The 15,734-nt window shown below is 45.6% G+C and overlaps 1 protein-coding gene and 1 long non-coding RNA gene across 3 annotated transcripts in view; one reads left to right on the top strand and one right to left on the bottom strand.

Annotated features, from left to right (window-relative positions):
* Positions 1-15,734, bottom strand: part of PRKCE (protein kinase C epsilon) — a 469,174-nt gene that overhangs the window by 344,753 nt on the left and 108,687 nt on the right. The gene's annotated exons all lie outside the window — the stretch shown is intronic.
* LOC141571825 (uncharacterized) lies at positions 1,393-8,197 on the top strand. Its single transcript, XR_012496882.2, has 2 exons — positions 1,393-1,500; positions 5,040-8,197. It is a non-coding gene; the product is annotated as an uncharacterized LOC141571825 (long non-coding RNA).

A 15,734-nucleotide genomic window follows, 5' to 3' on the forward strand; every position in this document is an offset into this window, starting at 1 on the left:
TGTTAGAAGCATGTCCCCTGATTGCAGTGAGAAGTGACTGCTAATAAGGAAGAGACCGAAAAACAGAAATAAGTAGACACTGCACAAAAAAAGCATTAAAATTAGGGTTCTTTAATGAAGGGACTTCATGGATAGCAAGGTGCCACATCACCCATAATCCTAAGAATAGCCCCAAGTCACTTAGAACAAATTAAATTATGTTTCTTATTATCTGGTTATGGAAGCTGAACTATATATGATGCCTTCCATCAAAAATAGTAATAATAACAAAGCGAGTGCAATTAAAGAGATGAATCTTTAGCTATGTGGAAATTGCAGCCGCCCAGAATGACTCATTTCCTGAGGATCCCAGGTAGTCACAGATTTCTACAGAAGACATCTTAGCAGGAAAAGCCTCAGCTTGTCCAGGAAGAAATCTCCCTCCCTGTCAGAGTCAGAAGACAGGGAGGCCTGGGAAATGGTAATGGATGATCCTGACCTTTGAGGTTTCCAGGCCCTGGGCACAGGCAGCGCACTTTGAGCTCTCACTGAAAACCTAAGCTCAGGCACAGCTCAGTCCCAGGGGAATCCTACTTGGCTGGTATGATCTGACTGATCTGGGTGGGTCTCCCGTTAACTGTATCTCCGCTGCACAGGGTCTCTAAGCCTGAAAGTCTTTGCTGAGAATATCATCCCTCCTGGCCACACATTCAACCATCCAGACACGTCTTTTTAGGCAAAACTGGGGATGGGTCATACCTGAATCCTGAACACTTAGCCAATTTGTCAGGTCTCCTTTTTTCATACGGTTAAGACTGATGTTTTCAAAATTTTCCCCTCTGCAGATGAACTCTTATATGGAAACAAGATAAAACACAAAAATAAAGTGGGACACCCCTAGTGGAAGGGCTCTTGGTAGTCTTGTTACTCCTCCCATCAAAGTCCCATAAAACACTCACTTAGAAAACCATTGCTACAGCACCTTACTTGGCCTTGCTGCCCACAACTAAACTTCCCCTCCTCAGACCCACTTGCAGGCTCTGTGACCAAGGTCGCCCAGTGTTAATGACTAGTATGGAACCCCCAGCTGCTATTCCGGTACAGGTGAGCGTCTCCCCCGCCCCCACTACATTTTATTTTAATAGGCTTTCTATTTGTTCCCCAAACCCATCCTCAAAACTATCTGGATCTGCTCATGGAGCTCTTGTACCTGGAACCCCGTTTTCATCCAGCGCCTAGGTCTAGGCTCGGTTCCAGCTAACACAAACTGCTGTCAGGAAGCTGGCTGCCAGCGACGCTCCCAGCAAAGGCTACACCCACAGCCCTGGCTCCTCCCAGCTGGGGGCGGGGGCAGTGGGGGGACAGCACTTCACTTCCAAATAGCCTAGCGCAGAACTTCCTAAACACTCCAGCAGGTGGCATTCACTTTGGATCTCCATTGGATGTGCATGTTCCCAAACTCATGGGATCCTACTTCCTGCTGGAACTACCTGGGGAATCCGCTCGTGAGCCTATCATTGGGTGAGTTCGAGAAACTGGCTTCGTGGTTACCTGTGAGGTTCTTGGAACCAGACTGTTAGGGTTTGACTCCCGGCTCTACTATTACCTAGTGATTTTGTGCAAATGACTTAAGCTGTCTGAGCCCTCGATTTCCACATCTGTAAAGCAGAGGTAACGAGAGTGGCTGCCTTGTGGGGTTGTTGGAGGATTGGGTGGCCTAGACAGAATACAAAGCACTTAGAACCCACGTGGCACATAGTAAACTCCCAGGACGCTTTGCTGCTATTTGATAATGAACTTGGATACGTGCCACCTCGCCCCCACCTCTGACTTCTCACACAAAATACTCTGCCTTCTCATTTGAACCTCCAGCTCCCGAGATGACCCTGTTTGTGCCCTGAAAGACTGTCCTGTCCCTAAGGGAGGAGCCTGGCCCCTTCAGGTCTGTGTTGTCTTATGGCAGTGGATTATGTCACGTGCAGATGGAACCTCAAGATAAATGGCTGAAAGGAAATACTAGGAGCAGCCAGAAAAAGAGGACGTGAGGGGTGATGATGGTGTACAGAAATGGAAGGTGGGGTAGGGAATACAAACTTCGCCGATGTCATAGTTTTCTAGGAACTCCATGGTTGAGGTGGCTAAATAGTAACTGTCACTTGAACTGTCTCTTCACTGTAACTCCTCCTGGACGCTGGGGATGAATTCTACCATATGTCCAGAACAGGAATATACAGAGACACTGGACCAGTGAGCTGGAGAGCCCAGGCTCCCTGGAAACCAGAGGGCAAGGAGCAGCACGGGTCATAAATAAGTCACTGGAAGACTGTAATCGATGTTCCCTGTACATTATTTATTTCAAACAAAGAGCCCAGCATGTGTCTATGGAAGGCCACAAGTCCCTGGAGAGAAGGGCTATCTCTTCAGCCCTGCATGACCCAGTAGGGCTGTGAGACTCTTGGCCACCGGGCAGTACCAAGGCAGCTGGGCTATAACCTGTTCCTGCAGCAGAGCCCGAGAAGGCACTGGGTTGCTGCCACAGGTGAGTAAGGGAGAGGGTTCAGGGCAACTTCGTGACCCTGTTTCTGTGTTACTCCGACAGACAGCACGGCCAGGCCTCCCAGGTACCCGTGCTATACACGAGGTGGAGGTCATGTGCATTCACATCTGCTTTATTCCCTGGGCCTGTCTCATCTCCTCCAGCCCACCACAGATGCCTGGTCCCGGCAGCCATCTCTCAGTGCTGCTGGTGCTGAGGGGCACTGCTGCCCTGAGTTCAGAAAACAAAATCGAACACAGTGAGGAATGTCTGAGTGACACCGAGTAAGAACAGATTGCTGTTCAGCAAGACCCTTCTCATCTGTCCCACAGGGGTACCCTGAAGTAGTAAGTGCCCATCCCACTAGTGTTTCTCAAATGTCTGCCACTCACATACCACCTTACAGTCTGCACGTACCACTTATATCTCGCTTTCTTAAATAGTTTTATTTTTGAAGAAAAAAACATTATAATACTACTTAGGGAAGCTAGTATCAATGGCCATAAATGATTACTTTAATACAATGAAAACAAAATAGTATTTTTCTGAGGCCTTATGCTTTTGTTTAAAAAGGAAGACAAGTATCAGAGAGATGTTATTGACAGAACTGGAAGGAAATTAGGGGAAAAGGAAGAAGAATAACTTTATTTTCTGAGGTAGAATCATGTGCAGTGTAATACCCAGATCTTAAGTGTACAGTTTACTAAATTTGACAAATGTATGCATCTGTGTCACTAATACTAATACAAAAAAAAAAAATACTATTTTGTTTTCATTGTATTAAAAATAATCATTTATGGCCATTGTCACTAATACCCCAGTAGAGACAAAGAACTTCATCATTATCCCAGAAACTTCCCCCTGGCCCTTTCCCAGCCAACCTCTCCCCGCTACCAGAAGCAGCCACCATTTTGATTTCTATCTCCATAGATTCGTTTCTCTACTGTTCTTGTACTTTGTAACATTGCCTGTGGGGATAGCTTTTCCACTGTTAAATAGACGTTATGATAATATTATACTTTTGTCTCTGTTTGAAACTTTTCATAATAAAAAGGTAGGGTTTTTTTGAGTTATGGAATGCCCTGTCTACACTTTACCTACAGTCTGCTTCAAGCCCTCCAATGGAATGAGACCTACAATGTAGGATAGACGCCAAATTAGGAAACTGTATTCTGACTTTGCAAATCCCAACATGATCCTGATTATAGCATTGATTTGCCAAATTTTCTCCCCTAAATCCCAACTAATCTGATTAATTTTTTAAGCTCCCCCAAAGGAAGCCTTCTCCAAGACTCACATTTCCTTCACAACTAGCGCAATTTCTCCTCCTTCTTTGGTTGGTTCAGCATCCCTCGTCGCCCACACGCAGCCCCACTGTGGGCCACTGTTAAGCCTCTGAAGGACTGCTTTCCTGCCTACCTCCCACCCTACACCGTTTTTCCTCAGGACCCCGCACAAGGCCAACGCCTCTCCCTTTCTTTAAAATCTAGTTTATACTTACACATTTGCGCTTAGCCTTCCTTGTTTCTATTGTCACTTATCTTTTAATATGAGCACACCTTATCTCTGCGACTAGACCCTGGGCTCCTTGAGGGTAAGCACAGAATTATCTTGGGCACTGATGAAAATATATTGGAGATGGAGAGGTACGCGTGGATGAGGGTGTGTGACTAAAATGAAATGAAAACTGCTTGCAGGTTGGATCCTGACAAAGTTCAAAGTCATAGCCTTGAAAAGAGAAAGAGAGAGAGAGAGGGAGGGAGGGAGGGAGGGAGGGAGGGAGGGAGGGAGGGAGGGAGGGAGGGAAGAAAGGAAAGGAAAGGAAAGGAAAGGAAAGGAAAGGAAAGGAAAGGAAAGGAAAGGAAGGAAGGAAGGAAGGAAGGAAGGAAGGAAGGGAGGCAGCAGCAGTATCTTCCGTGATGGCATTTTTATCTATAGACCAACACTGTTTCTGGAACTTTCCTTTCACAGTGAAGCTTCCTGGGCCCCACCACTAGAGATTTAGACTTATGTCTGGAGTCAGGCTCAAAAGTTTGCACACTCCCTAGTTCCTGGAAGATTCTAATGCTGGTGGTTCATGGACCACACCAAGAGAAACACCACCTGTGAACAGAGGACTGGGTAGGGTACTGAAGACCAAGGAAAATTATGCTCCTGGCTGGCATGTGGAGCCTAACTTGTATTCTAGTTAATTCTTTCCCTGTCACTGGAGGTGGGATTAAACAGTTAGAAAACCACTTTGCTACAACCAAAGGTGACAATGAAGTTAAAAAAAAAAAAAAAAATGCAGACAATTACCAATGAGGGAAAAGCTGAACCCCAGTAAAGGACACTGAAGTCCCTGACCTGGGACCTTGTTCTGTTTTCCTTCTAACATTATACAGCAGTGTTTTTCTGTTCCTGGAAAGAACACCACCAGTAAGATGAACTTTGGGGTGCAGCCTTGGGAGGATGGGGGGTATACGTGTGCACAAATGAACGTAGTAATTTAGAATCTTTTTTTTTTTTTTTTTTTAATAAAAAGGCGAACCACAGGACAGCAACCAGGAGGATGCTGCTGAAAGAACTGGCATTCTGTTACCACAACTAATGAAAACCCTGAGTATTTGTCCTCTGCAACCCGGGAACAAAGGGGGTTTTGAGATGGCTGTGTGTAAAGGAGGTGGAAGTCATTCCAGCACTTAGAGTTTCAATTGAAAATAAACAAACAGCCCGAGCCTGCCCAAGGACCCAGGCTGCCAAGCACCAGCCTGCGAGCGCACGCTGGCCAGCACACAGCTATTTATACGTGTAATCCAATTTGGATGGAGAAGGCGCATGAAAATAAATTGATTATCTTGAAACTGTAAGAGCAAAATTCGCCGGGACAAAAAGTAATAAAATAACAGAGAGGAAGTACCTGAGTAGGTCAACGGAGTGGATGTTTCTCATGAACTGTTGCCGACCCAGTTTGCTTTCTGGATTCAAACACGAGGGAACCAAGCCTGACGACTTGACAGAAGGCATATGCCAATCGGTGGGTAGAGGTTTGGTGAGATATTCCCCCTTGATGTGTACGTGTGTGTGTGTGTGTGTGTGTGTGTGTGTGTGTGAACGCATATGCATATATATGTATATATAATCAATCCACCAAAAAACACTCAAGAGAATATATGACAGAGAGCTAATTATCTCAACTGAGTTTATAGCTTGTGAGGAAGAAAACAACCATCTTTCCAAAATCTAAGGGTTGAACAAAAGCATACATTATCCAGAAAACACTGGCCTTCTATCTTAGGTCTCTCCCATTCCCCCCTTCCCTGGAGGCTGGATTCAACTCTGTCTTTCCATAGTAACAATGGCAACCATTTATTAAGCATGTGGTATATGCCAAGGGTTGGAGATGTACAGTCTGCAATGGCACCGAGTCCTGGGATAGGGATTGTCAACCCATTTTAAAGATAAAGAAACCGAGGATCATAATCTAAGTAACGTGCTCAAACATCACATTGCTACTAAGTAGGGACTCAGAATTTGAACCTAAGTCTGTCTGGCATTGGTTTTATTACACCACACTGCTTCCATGAAAGGATGTAAATACAGTCTCCAAAATCAACATAGACGTCCAGGAAGTGGGCAGCTAAGGCAGTGAGTACTTGTTGGGCCAGAGTCAAGAGCTGACAGTAAGAAGAGGCATGGTGAATGAAGCATTGATAATTTAGACAAGAACGTATTCCTCCTTCAACTCAGCTCAAAAGAGTTTATATGGCAGATTAAAGAGGAATAACCCCCAACTCCCAGACTGCATATATGAAGGGTATCCCTTATTATGGACCTGACCTCGGGGCATAAGTCATAAGAAATAACAAGGATTTTGATAAAGCTCAAACGGACATAACCAAAGACTAGGCTCAAAGCTCACCTCCATTTATTACCTAATGATTCTGAGAAACGATGACACTCGTCTAGAATTTGGATGATAACTTTAAGTGAAGGGACTGAGGAGGGGGCGGATCAGGGAGAACCACGGACCAGTTTATCTTCTGTGGTTCACTCCTGCAAGGAGATTGAGGAATGTAGTAATTCAGAAAACTAACCCTACTCTGTTCCTCATCAGCACTTTCCAGACTCCTCAGAGCTCTGGAAAGTGATGATGAGGAACTATTTTTAATATTTCGGAAGGCCTAAAGAAAAGCATATATTTCACGGAGATAAGATCACACATGAAATTAAATTACCAAGTTTAGGTGCTTTAATGTCATGTCAGCATGGAAGTCCTGTATTAGCAGCTCTTTTCCTGGGTCTTTGATTCATAGAAAATAGCAACCAAACTGTCTTTAAGAAATGCAATTTATTCCCATGGTTGGGGGAAGGGAGACTAAGAAAAGGTATTGAAAAACTGGGAATGATTGTTTAAGAAAAACGTGGCTGAAGATGGGCTTCTGGTGAGTAGGATTCAGAGCTAGTCACTTAATTTCTAAATTAAGTGACTCCTCTGTGGGAGTCTGATATGATGTATAAAGCATTTCAAGAGCACTGGCGATTTCTGCAAATACTGTCCAGATTTTTCCCAGCTCTGAGCTGAGACACTTAAGCCGTTCTCAGTGGCTCAGCAGCGTCAACCAGATAAACTTGCTGAGAAGAGGAAAGAAAAGCATTTTATGCTGTTTTGTTTTGTTTTGTTTTGTTTTAAATGGAGATATATGACTTATGGGAAGACGTTAGTGCAAAATCACGAGAGGAGAGAGCTGTAGGCTTCCACTTATTGTGAGAACCAGTTGCTGTCAGCTCCAGCTGACCAGATGGTGGGATTAGATGGTCCCAGAGACCCCTCATGAAAGGTGAGATGAGATGAGATGAGAAGAGAAGAGACACCCTGCCAACAACTGAGTATCCATGAAGCCAACCCTATGGAGGTTTGGGGTGGCCCCTCTTTGTCTCCCATCTGCAAATCCAAGAGACTGCTTGGGGAGGCTGATGCAGTGTCTTTCCTAAAGCCACCACGCTTGCTCTTGGTCACTTCATTCCTCTGCCTAAGAAGCTCCAGCCTTTTTGCCAAGAAATCAATCTAATTCTGCTCAAGCCCCTGGAACTAACCACCTGTTTATAAGAAATACAAGGACAGAGGAACAGGTTCAAAGACACCACAGGGATACAATCAGCAGAATCCAGAATGTGGGAAACTTTACAAGACAAACGACTAGTTTTTTTCAACAAATGAATGGTAAAAACAAAAAAAGAAAAGTAGAGAGTAGAAATCTATGAATGAGAAGAGACTTAAAAAGCATCAACGAAACGGAATATGTGGACCTTATTTGAATCACAAATCAAACGCATCAACTGTTAAAAAAAAGTTTGTGAGACAATCGGAAAATTGTGAACACTGACTACACTTTTGATGATATAAAGGAATTCATGCTTTTTTATGTGATAATGGCATTGTGTTTAGACTATTTTAAAAGTGTTCTTATCTTTTGTGATAGAGACAGACATATTTACAGATGGAATGTATGATGTCTGGAACTTTCTTTCTTAAAAATAATCCAGTTGGGAGGAATCTATGGAGAGGGGTAGAGGTAAAACAAGATTGGCCAGGTATTGACAAATGTTGAAGCTGGGAGAGAGGATTTATTATAGTGTTCTATTTTTATCTATGTTTAAAATTTTCAACAGTAAAAGACTTTTTAAAAAGCTAAAAGATAACTTTACTATGTTTTTGAGATTTTTATGAAAAGAGAATTATAAAATTGTAGTTTTAAAATAATCCTATTTAAAATAACTCATATGCATATCTATCAATTATGTATATATGAATGGACATATTTATCTATTTAATTTTACAGGCATAGGACATCTTCTGGAAACATATACCCCAAACTTTTATTTAACTATTAATCCCGTTTTCTTGTGGAGGATGAGGCTGGAGGGAGATTTTTTTTTTTATGTACTTCTGCATTGTTTCAATTTCTTCCATCAAGCATGTCTTAGTTACCAATTTACAAATGTTACATGGGGGTAGACATGGGAACGCCCTGGCACCCCAATCTAGCTCTCATGTACTCTGTATGCTGGCACTCCAAGCATAATACCAGGCCCAGCTCTGGACCGGCAGCCCTTCCTTGATACTCCCATTCCTGTGCTACCGGCGTGCCTGCATCCACCACATATTCTCCTCCCGTGCAACCTTCCAAATCCCAGCTCCAGACTCACCTCTTCTATCCAGGCACTCCTGCTGAACTATATCGGGGCACAAAGGTCTCCTGCCTTTGCAAGATAGCCAGGACCTGACAACACTGTGCCACTGTGTCTGGATAGTACACTTTTAGAGGAAAACAGGCTCTAATCCACATACTACCTAGGAGGCTTACTACATGGTTTGGGTACGTGCTAGCTGCTCAAAACAGGACCAAGATACTTAACCTTCCTGAGCCTTGATTTCCTCGTTTGTAATTGGGATACAGATACCTACCTCATTAGACTGTAGGTAGAGCTCCCTGCACCTGTTTCAAAGGTTCTGTCTGGTGTATGCAAAACAGCCCCACTGACGCTTGCAACTGCAAGGTTTAAGTGAGTGGAAAGGGGACCAGAAAATCCAGCTGGAGCCATACACTGCACTCAGAACTATTCATTAGTTTAAACATTAATCATAGAAATAATGTACCAGGGTCAGGAGGAGGAGCTCTGAAGGTCACATACTGGACTCCCACTAGGTGGCAGTATTGTTTTCTCACCATTATGCAAATAGAGGGGAGGGCCATTAAAAGGGGAAAACAAACATTCTTCTGAGACTGAAACAAAGGAGAACATTTCTATATGAATTTCCCCGTAAGACTGAAATAGAGGTTAGCTTGAGCTAATGCACCGACTTAGGAGAACATCCACTAACATCAACGATGATATCCCATCCAGGATCCCTGGGTCTCTCTGCAGGGGATGGGCAGGAATGCTGGGAATAAATGGGGTGGGGGGGTGGGGGGGGTTGAGTGAAAGCAGAGGTACTATCTCAAAGAGGGGGCTCCAGTCAGGAGTAAGAACTTGCTAGAATTCCAAACTATGGCTCAACCTTCCTCATGTGAAAGGGAAATGAATGTGACCAAGCTCAGTGAGTCTCCCTGTCAGGGACTCCCAGAGCACAAATTCCACGGACCTAAGCAGCCAGGCACGTCTTCTTGGGAGGTCAGTCTCCAGATAAACTTAGGAGGAAGATAAAAGCCTCTCAGGTTCCACCTTCCTAAAGCAATACTCTCTTCTCCAAAACCTCACACTGGCTCCCCACTGCCTCAGGACAAGGTCTGAGCTCCTCTACCTGGTGACTGTCACCAGCAACTGGTCTGAACTCCATTTACCAGCCAGTGGACTTCAGAGAATATTGTATAACCCACCTCGCTTTCCCTCAATGTTGCCAGTGAAGAAAACAAAGCCCTAGAGACGAACTGCCTTACTCCCAAAGCCTCAGCTTGGTTTTCTCATCTGTGTTGTATTACTCTCCTTTCTCTCCAGAAAGACCTAGCTCCGTGAGAGCAGGGAAAATGTCACTGTTCAGCAGAAATACTACAAACCAAGGTTCTGGTAGAAGGAAGTGCAGGGTAGTAATTAGGAATGTGGGGGCTCTGCAATCAGATTGGGTTCAAGTGCTGACTCTACCCTGAGCTGTGTGACCTTAACGGAGTTACTCAACCTCTCTGGACATCAGTTTCCTCACCTGTAAACAAGACTAATAATAGTAGTGACTGCATAGAGTTGTTATTGAAGATCGATATCAAGCATGGAGAGCTCTAGAAGTGTGTCTGACAAATAATAGGGGCAAATGGGGCGATGTGTTCCAGTCCCACGGCTGTTGCTCATCAGCTGAGAGACCCAAGCGAGTCACATTATCTTTTGGGCTTCATTTTCTTCACTGGCAAAATCTAAGAAGAGTGAGGGCAGGAGACGGTGAGTTACATAATGTGCTCTGAAGTCCTCTGAGGCTCTGAAATTCCACGCTTCTCTGGAACACTTCTCTCATATTCCCGACAGGACCTGGTATTGAGAGTGCGAGGGGAGATAAGTCCAAGCACTGACTCCGCCTACTGAGAACGAGCCTTCTATCAACATGCAGCTCAAACATTCCCTTCTCCAGGTTTTCCCTGGCCACCCCACTCTCACCCCACTCCTCTGCAACGAGGTTCAGTCCTACGGCTTTATGTTCCCATCACACCCTATACTTTGCTTTGTAATACAGACCTCAAATGTCAACTGATGTATTAACTGTGGCTTGCACCCCCATAGGGCAGATGAGCAAACCGAGGCCCTGGGAGCTTATGTTATTCATCCAAGACCCAGTAAGTGGCAGGGCGAGATTCAAACCCTGGTCTTTTTGACCATAGAACCGGCAGGATCTTTTTTTCTATGCCCTCACGTAGCTTATCACCTGATATCAGACCCATATAAAAGGATATTTATAATACATGTGTGAGTTATGTGAGCTATGAAGCATAACGAGAAGAAAAATGCTAATGAACCTAATATTCGACCTAAAAAGTGAAACAGATAAACCTTGAAGCTGCCAGGGCACTGCTCTCTGATGCCATCCTCCTGCCTTCCCTCACCCCTGACGAGGCACTACCCTGAATTTACGTTTATTATTCTCCTGCTGATTTTCTCCTCTTCTTAACTTTGGCTGGTAGCGGAACATACTCATGGAAAAGTGCACAAAGTGACAGCACCTGTGTGACCAGTGCCCACATCGAGAAAGAGGGTTAACTACACAGCACTCAGAAGCCCCGGCGTTCTTTCCTGTCACGAGACCTGCTTTCTTCTCACTGGGCCATGCTGCTCCTAAGGGCTCCTGAGTTCCGTCTCATAAAATGAAAATTTTCATATGAAGGCTGGGTCTTTCTCATAGACGAGATCCTCAGGCAGAAGGGTTGGCATTCTGGGCTTCTGAGAGGACTTTGCTTGGAGACTCTGGTCCATGAAAGAACTGGAACCATCTATGAAATAAGGCCCGTGGGGATGTCCAGCTCTGTGAGGCTGGCCTCCTCTAGCCAGTTTTCTCCCAGGCCCTGGAACCATAATTGGGCTTCTTTAAACATAATCAGAGTGCAATGGGGAGAGCAGCTGGCAGAGGAGCTTCATTAAAGCCTCATGTGTGGTTTTGATTAGATCATCTGCATTAACAGTTCTCACAGGCAGGTCTTGAGTAAAAGCAAAGAAGTTTGCAAACGCACCACCTACTGGAACATACCAAGCTTAGTGCTGGAGTTCAGATTGAAGTCCCCTGAGGAAAAGCCAGCGACATAATGTGGATGAGATTCTAGATGTGGGCAGTTTATTTGGCACCGCGAGAAAAGTCACCCTTCATCCTTTCAACTCCAAGTTCCTGCTTATTGATGCTCTTCAGTGGGCAGTCGCAGTTTCTGTTCCGCTCAAGTCCACGGGAATTTATTGAACATGTGTGAGTACAAGTGCCAAAGCTTGTAAGTCATCATCAGATGATGATGACATCTGGTCCGACCTCAAGGAACATGCCAAAGGAATGGCTCAGAGAATAAGGAGTTTGAGTACTATGGGCCTGGGGGTCAAGAAAGAACGTCTTCTAGGAGAAGGGCACCAGTGTGTGGGGAGGTTGGAACTGGGCCTTGAGGAGGGCTGAGGTCTCCATCAGATTGTCTCTTCTCAGAAGCTTCACTATTCCGTCCTTTATTAGGGGCTGAATTCATTGTTTAATTAACGTCTTGGAAGACAGAATTATAACTCTGTAACACTCCGGTGGTAAATGAAATCCAAGAGTTGCAAGAGGAATGACTTGAGTCCTCCTGGGTTCTGTTATAACCCTGGTAACTTTCCCCACAGTCCACGAGGACCTGAGGCTGAGGGAAGTGAAGCAGCTTGGGTCCCTTGGTACCTGCGAGCCGGCAGGGACGAGAAATGCCCTTACATTATCACACAAAGCCTAAGTGAGGCCTTCCTGTCTCCATGGAAACTTCCACAGCCTTTGCTTCATTGGAACCCCGTGTCCTGAAAGGGGTACTCAATGTTCCTACTCATTCCCCTCTTCGTAGTCTCTGGGAGGGTTTTTCCTGGCCAATCCGAGCAAAATGGATATCTACCACCAATGAAGGTAAGCTACCAGAACCCAGGGTCTACCTTGGTATATCCTGGCCCTTCAGATTCAATGATGATGCTACTTCTATCACACCCCTATACTTAGGTGGTGCCCCTTACCCTACGTGAATACTGACCCTCAGTTGGCCAGTGGCCACACTTTTCTCAGGACGTTTAAGAACACCTGGTATGCATATAGCCCTCTTCACTTCCAAAATACCAATCGAGGAAACATCCATAGCACACAGCTCATGGATTATATGTATGTTCCTGCTTTGTGGATTTGGAATCATTTTATAGTGTGGATCTAATCTCCATAAGTAGAACAGAAATTCCCTGAGTGCAAAGAATGAGTTCACCTTTCACTGGATCTCCCGTGACCCTCACCCAACATGATCTGGATAGTTAGGACTTCTAACATGCACGGTGTCTACTCATCTAGGAAGACTTTCATGTTGCTTCTCAACAGCTCAGAACACCAGCATGGGGGACGTGTTGGTGAGGAGGCTGCAGGAGGAGACAGTAAGTTGGTCTTGACCATGCTCCCCGGCAGGCTCCCTTCACGGAACCAACGACAAAGCTTGACTGGAGAAGGGAGGGCCAAACCCTGCGTAGTGAGTAGCCAGACCCTGCAGTAGCTTTTCTGCAACCTCCTGGCTTACTTTGGCTGCAACAATGGGCAAGCACCAGAATCTAATAAGTGTCCACATGGATGCGGTCATAGCCACCCAAGACCTCACAGGAAAGGAGGAAGAGGCAGGGGGCCAGTCCACATGACATTGGGGGAGGGGAAGAAGACCCAGACAAGGTGAGCTCAGCATCAAGTCTGGTTCTCCATGCAGCTGGCAGGAACATGAGGGGCAAACAGCTCGGTTATCAGTGCTGTTTCCTCCAAGGAGGTATAGGAAAGAGGCTTTGAGGCCACACAGACCGGAGGTTAAATCCAGCTCGATCTCTGACTAGCTGAGGCCATAGGCACATCACTTATTTTCCTTGAGTCTCACTTTCCTCCAAGGAAAGATGCAGACAGCATGAGCTAATACATGCACAGTACCTGGTACATATTTCATGCACAGTACATGTGGTGCTCTTTTGCTGCTTTCTATGCTCATGTTAAGTTTTGATTTATCTCCAAAAATAAAATTCTTTTCTTCTAACATAAAACACTTGGGGTTGGGGAAAATTCTTATCTTGGGAGTAAAACACCAGGTTCTCGTCATGAGTCCCTCACTGACCTGATATGTGATTTCATTCATTCATCAAATATTTATTGAAGTGCCTACTATGTGCCAGGCACTTTTCTAGGTACTTGCGATGTATCAGTGAACAGAAGAGGGGGGAAAAAATGACTGTCCTAGTAGAGTCTGCATGCTAGCTGTAAATAAAGTTAATTATACATTTAGAACGTGGTAAGTACTTTGGACAAAAGAATAGCTAGAGCCGGGTGAAGAGAATAAGGAGTGAGGAGGGGATATTCAAAGTATGCCTCTTATGGGGTCACTGGAGCAAAGACTTACGAGGAGAGGTTCAGATATCAGAAGGGATCCAGGCAAAGAGAATGGCCAGTGAAAATCCAGGGAAGTGCCTGACCTATTCTAGGAACAGCAAGGCCAGTGGAATGAGTTGGGAGAGAAAAACACAAAATGAAATCAGAGGTGAGAGCAGCCTGTAGGCTGCTGTAAGGATTTTGGTTTTCACCCATAATGAGGACCCACTGTGGGCTTCCAAGCACAGGAATAACATCATGTGAAAATTATTTTGGCTGGGACGGGAAAAGGGGGGAGGCGGGGGGGGGGAGGGCAAGGATGGAAGAAGAGAGACCAATCAGAAGACCACTGCAATTAGCCTGGCAGGAGATGGCAGAGGCTCAGCCCGGGATGGTGGAAATGCAGAGGAGGGGTCAGATTCTGGATTTATTTCCTTCTTTGACCCTCCATGTCCCAATCTATAATAGTTTCAGCACCCCCTTTCCAAAGTCATAGGCAGGAATGAAACCAACTGGAAAACGACAACCACATGGAAATGTTTGGGGCCACTTTGATTTCAAATCCCCCAGAAACTTCCAGCGGTATGAATAAACTTGCCAGTGGAGGAACTCCAGGACCTCACATTCCATGAGCACTGCATGAGGGTGAGAGTAGACAGTCCACATGGAGGCTGTCTTTCCACATGTCTGCCCTCACGTACACATGTGCACGGGTCTACACGTACACTTTCCAGAGCAGGAAGACAGCAACCATTGGAGCAAAACAGACCTGTCAGGAGCTTGGTTAGGACCCTTTTTAACCATGGAGCAACTTATTTAAAGTCCACGAGGCTTAGTTCCTCATGAGCAAAAGGGATAAAAACATGGCGACAATGACACGAAGGAATGTGGATCCAGTGCCTGTCACAGGCCTGGCACATAAGACAGTCTCAATAAATCTTAGTTTCTGCCTTACTGCTAACCCCACTTGGTAACCAAGCCCATCTGGGGAGGAAAAAGCTGTGGATTATCCAGAATGCAGATGAATCCACTTGTAAATAACGGAGAAGTGTCTACACTGTCATTGTTGTTTGACTATCCTGTTTACCATTAATAAAAACAACTTCCTTCACCACACCCTGCTGGGACCGTGTCTCTGTGCTTGTGTCACTGTGAATCCGTGGACTTGAAGGCAGCCTGAGGAACGGCAGGAGCAGGGCCAGTGCTCAGAGGCACATGGAAAGGGGCCGTTGGCTCTGGGGGCGAGCAGCCTGGGCAGGCTTCTCTGGGAGGGAGTCAGAGGCAGGGTGACCGGGCGTCCTGGCTTGATTCATCTGTCAGGAGGCAGGGATGAAGGCCGACCATCCCAGAGGCCAAAGCCTGTCTCTCTCCTGGGGCCTGTGGCTTCAGGACACCCCCTTGGTGGAACACCACGCCTTGTCTCACCCTGCTCTGCAGGGTCACACAAAAATCCATGCCTAACTCCTAACACTCAGCCCTCCCAAGGCAGATAATCATGGGGGGGGGGGGGAAGGGGGCACAGAGTACTTTGGCACAATGGAAAAAAGACAGGAGAGATTGGGGTCAGGGAGGGATTCAATGAAGAGACAGAAGTGGCACTCAATTTCTGAAGCTGTGCCCAGGCTGCCTTTACCAGTCCTGCCGTGATTTGGCCCCGTCTGCTGTTCA

Source organism: Rhinolophus sinicus, chromosome 2 (genome assembly GCF_057876585.1).
Source record: "Rhinolophus sinicus isolate RSI-liver-muscle chromosome 2, RSI-T2T, whole genome shotgun sequence".
NCBI lineage: Eukaryota > Metazoa > Chordata > Mammalia > Chiroptera > Rhinolophidae > Rhinolophus > Rhinolophus sinicus.